Here is a 5,626-nt window from a genome sequence, read left to right as displayed (position 1 = left end):
TTTGTGAGATGAGCTCAGTCTGTTCTACTTGTCCTACTTAGCTGACCTCTTCTGTAGGATTTTGTTGCTCTTACCCATCCAGGTTGCTCACAGTTGCTCTATTTGGACCCTGTAAACCATTGTCTATCAATTGCTTTTCTGTGCTGTGATGACACACCATGACCAGGGCGGCATGGAGAAAGAAGGGTTTATTTGAGTATACAGTTACTGGAAATGGTGAAATCTTTAACTGGCAAAGTCTACCTCCAGCCACACCTCCCAAACAGTTCTATTACCTTAGGACCAAGTGTTCAAATGTTCCTATGGGGAACTTACCAAACCACCGTACAGTATCCCAGCTAAACACTTTAAACTGTAAAAAGGCTCATCTTAAGGACTTTAAAACCTAGCTTCATCCTTGTGTGGAAGGAGGAGGCATGGGCACACCATTTTATTTCCCCAAAATGTGAGCCCCTGGAGCTGAAATTGCAGGCAGTTGTAATGGCGTGATGTGGGTCTTGGGAAGTGAAGCAGAGTCCTCTGAAGAACAGTGTGTGTCCTTCACTGCAGTACCCTCTCCCCAGCACGAGCACGCCATATTTGTGATTGCGTACAAATGTCACACGCAAAGTGACTTGTAAGCACACCTGTGAGGTGCTTTTATTTTGGTTTTAAACATTGCCTTCATTTTCAGCATGTTAGGTTTGTTAATGGTGGTGGGCTGTGACACGTTTGGAGGTCAGAGGGCATCTTTGTGGAGTGCGTTCTCTCCACCTTTGTGTGGGTCCCAGGGTTTGGCCTTAGGTCTCCTTTCCCATTGAGCCATCTCACTGACTGTTTTTATCGTAGTCTCTTAATAGCCAAGGAAGGTGATGTATTTACTATATGGCCTCAGTTGCTGCCAAGGTCATACTACCAGATAGTTGTAAATGCCTACCCAGAAAAAAACCAAAAAACAGAAGAGGCAGTTGATGCCAGAGTCCTTAGTCTCTTACCATGTGCAGGTAATGAGTTCTGGGGCATTGCCGTTCTTTCTGTCCTGAGCTGAGTGTTGCCCTTTGGGTGAGAGGGAAGTGCATCCATTTCAGCAACACCCATAATCTTTGCAACCAGTGTGAATTGCAAGAGCAAACACCGTTTTCATCTTCTCTCAGCAACACTAATCCAAGGATGATAAGTGGGAGCCTTGTCCAGCCAGAACCAGAGTGAGAAACACATGGGCTACAGTAATGGATGCTTCAGCTCCCTTGTGGTAGTTTAAATGTCATTGGTCCCCATAATCTCAGGGAGTGGCACTTTTAGGAGGCATGGCTTCGTTGGAGTGAGTATGGCCTTGTTGGAGGAAGTGTGTCACTGTGGAGGACGGGCTTTGCAGTTTCCTTTGCTCAGGATACTTACCCAATGTCTCAGACAACTTTCTGTTGTCTGCAACATATAGGAGACCGCTAATCCTGCACACTACCTGGCCGAAAGGTCAACCTGTGGATTTGCTTTATCAAGTGAAGACAATTGAAGACACCTGACTTCAGACCTACACACACACACACACACACACACACACACACACACACACACACACACACACGGTCAATCTGTGGATTTGCTTTATCAAGTGAAGATAATTGAAGACACCTGACTTCAGACCTACACACACACACACACACATACACACACACACACACACACACACACACACACACACACACACACGGCCAACCTGTGGATTTGCTTTATCAAGTGAAGACAATTGAAGACACCTGACTTCAGACCTACACACACACACACACACACACACACACACACACACACACACACACCACACACCCAATCGCATGTTTGAACAAGTTATCGATGTGACAATGAACGACAGTCCTGTTGGGTCTGGGGTGCTCTTCGGAGATGACACGAGCTAAGGCTAAATAAATCTTGAAAGCGGAGTCAAAGTGAGGTGTAATGGTGGGAGATCAGGGAAGGCAGTAGGAATGGAGACTTCAGGCTAAGGAAATGACACGAAGCAAGGCACAGGGGAGGGTGTGGCTCTTCGTGGAGAGCACAGGCTTTGCTGGGTTGAGGAGAATAGCTGGAGGTGGGAATTAGGCTTCTAAATAAGTAGGTCGTAGTTACCAAGGACCCTAGCAGGAGGCTCTAAGGAGTTGACTGCTCTCTGGGGACTACAGAGAGCACTGAAAGACCCAAAAGCAATAGAGAGGTTGGCTTGATTTTATGCCCTGCTATGGCCTTTTCCAGACTGTCCTGTTTCCAGCTGGGATGAGCCAGATCACCTGTTGGTGCTGAGAGGTTTATGACAAGAAATGAGCCTAGGATGCTCTGTCCAAAGCAAGCTTAGCTGAGCCCCACCACATACATGGTCTAGGGTTAGGGGCCAACCTAGACTACATAGTGAACTCTATGACAACTAGCATCAGATTCAAAGGCAAACAAACCTAAGGAAACTTGCTAGCTCAACATGGAACAATTCAAGTATCAGAATCGTAACTGAAACAACTAAAAAAATTTGTTTTATTCATCTTTTTATTTATTTTCTGGTTTTTCAAGACGGGGTTTCTCTGTGGCTTTGGAGGCTGTCCTGGAACTAGCTCTCTTAGACCAGGCTGGTCTTGAACTCCGCCTGCCTCTGCCTCCTGAGTGCTGGGATTAAAGATGTGCATCACCACTGCCCAGCCATCATTTGGTTTTTTGAGACAGGGTTTTGCTATGTAACCTACGCTGGCTGGCCTGGACCAAATTATCTTCCTGCATCAACTTCACAAGTGATGGAATTATGACATCATGCCTGTTTTTTTCTTTATCTTTGTTTCTATTTAGTGTGTGTATATGAATGTCTTGCCTGCATATATGTATGTGTGCATGTGTCATGCATACCTGGTGCCAGCGGAGGTCAGTAGAGGACATTGGATACAGTGGAACTGGAGTTACAGATGGTTGTGAGTCACCTGTGAGTGCTGGGAATCCAGCCTGAGTCATATCCAAAGACAAGTGCTCAGCTGGGTGTTGGTGGTGCATGCCTTTAATCCCAGCACTTGGGAGGCAGAGGCAGGAGGATCATTGTGAGTTTGAGGCCAGCCTGGTCTACAGAGCTAGTGCCTGGACAGCCTCCAAAACAATACAGAGAAACCCTGTCTTGAAAAACCAAAGACAAGTGCTCTAAACCATTAAACCATCTCACCAGCCCCCTGGTCTTTAAAATCAAAGTACATGTTTGTTTATTTTTGAGACAGGGACTCAGGTCACCCCAAGCTGGTTTCCAACTTGCTAAATTGCCTAGGATGGCCTTGAACTTCTGATCCTCCTGCCTCCACCTCCCAAGTGGTGTAATTATTAGCATTTGCCAATACCATATCTGGTTTTATTTGATGCCGGGGGTAGGGGTGGTGTGAACCTGGAAATTTGTGCTGAGAAAGCACTCTGCCAACTAAACTACCTCCTCAGCCACAGTAGTGTGTGTGTGTGTCTGTGTGCGTGTGTGTGTGTGATTTTTTAAATTGTTATTTGTGTGTGTGTGTGTTGAGTATGTCTGTCAATTTAAAAATAACTTGGGGGGGGGGGCTGGAGAGGTGGCTCAGAGGTTAAGAGCACTGACTGCTCTTCCAGAGGTCCTGAGTTCAATTCCCAGCAACCACATGGTGGTTCACAACCATCTACAATTCAATCTGGTGCCCTCTTCTGGCAGAACACTGTATATGTAATAAGTAAATCTTCAAAAAAAAAAATAACTTTAGGTTTGGGGTGTAGCTCAGTTGATGAGCACTAGCCACGGCACAGGTGTGGAGGGAGAGGACCACCTTCCGCATCTCTGCTGTGTGCATCCGTGTGGTCCCCGTGGTCCACAGCCCCATTTCACTGCATTCTTAAAATTATCAGTGGCTTTGGAGGAGCCTAGCAAGCAGCCACTCTGAGTATTCAGAAAGGGAAGCAGCATTTTAGCCTTCCTTTTCTACCCTAGCTTTATTTGCAGGAACACGAGCAAGCATTTCCATGCAGAATTATTGCAATAAGGGATAAAGGAATTACAGTGCTGATGTATCCCTAATTTGAAAACCTGTGATGTATGAAGGCAGATGATGGTAGCTTTTACTAGTGTCATGTTAACAGAGGTAATGTGACATTATACACCTCCAGGTAGAAATAGACAAAACTACCAAGAAAGTCATTTTTTTAAATAACAACTAAATCTGAATCATAAGAGGTTCTAGATCTAAGTACCATTTACAGGACAGACATTACAGGAACATATGATGAGTAAAACCCAGTAATGGGGGTGGGGGTACTGTTGGAGAAATGGCTCAGAGTTGCCAGCATTTCCTGCTTCACCAGAGGACAGACTCCTAACACCATATCCAGTGGCTCACAATGTGGCTCCAGCTCCCATAGATCTGACGCCCTCTTCAGGCCTCTGTGGGCACTGCACTCATGCACACATCCATGCACAGATGTACATATGCACATAACCAAAAATAAGAAAATAATTAAAATTTAAATTAAAAAACACTAAGTGAGCTGGGCGTTGGTGGCACACACCTTTAATCCCAGCACTCGGGAGGCAGAGGCAGGCAAATCTCTGTGAGTTCAAAGCCAGACTGATCTACAGAGTGAGTTCCAGGACAGCCTTCAAAACAATACAGAGAAATCTTGTCTCAAAAAACCAAAACAACAACAACAACAAAAAAAACAAACAAACACTAAGTGGAAAACTAAGAAAAATGGGGCCATTGGACATGTAATTTGCTGTCAGGGCAGTTGCCCAGTATGCCTAGGATGAGGCCAGAGGTTTTGTGATTTTTCTACAATATACATGGAAATCATTATATATTTTATCAATTAAAATTAATTTTAGGGTTGTCTAGCATATGTGATGCCCTGAGTTCAAACTTGAATTAAAAAAAATGTACAGAGAGAAAATTTTAGCCCAATGTCATGGCTCACGCCTGTAATCAAAGTATTCAAGAAGCTAATTCAGGAGGACTGCCAGGGCCTTGGGGCCATCCTGAGCTGTACAGTAAGTTCTAGGCTAGCTTGAGCTATAAATTCAGTACCTGAGAGGTGGAGGGAGACCAGAGATCAGGAGCAAGGTCAATCCAGATGCCACGCAATTAGCTCATCAAACATTAGGGACAAAAGGACAGGTATGGCGTGGAAGTTCACCTGCAGAAAGTCCTGACTTGCAAGAGTTTGCTAGAAACGTGGCGCAGAGTTGTCCAGCTGCCTTGCCAGCCCCTGATACACTGAGACTGGCTGCAGGAAATGTGTCTCCCATGATGCAAGGCCGGTGGCGAGAACTGGCTGGGACGCTGCTCTGTATCTCCGTTTATGACCACACGGTGGCAGTGCAGCCCCGCAAACCATGACCCTGCCTGCCTTGCACTATCTTCTGGCAACATTTTCTCAGTTGCCAAGAAAGGATTTTTTTTTTTATTGTTGCTTAGAGAATGGGAGCCTGGTTTAGTGACCCTATACTTTCAGACCTGGAGAGGCCACATCAGAGGCAAGAAAATTGTCATGAACTCACAGCCAGCCTTGGCTACATAGTGAGACCTTTTCTTCAAAAAAGAAAGACAAGAAATAAAATAAAATTTATTTCAAGGAGTTCTCCTACCTTAGAGAAACACCCCACTCCTGACACTCTTAT

The sequence above is a fragment of the Mesocricetus auratus genome, unplaced genomic scaffold (genome assembly GCF_017639785.1).
Source record: "Mesocricetus auratus isolate SY011 unplaced genomic scaffold, BCM_Maur_2.0 Super-Scaffold_100010, whole genome shotgun sequence".
Lineage (NCBI taxonomy): Eukaryota > Metazoa > Chordata > Mammalia > Rodentia > Cricetidae > Mesocricetus > Mesocricetus auratus.
Note: the sequence above shows the minus strand (reverse complement) of the source record.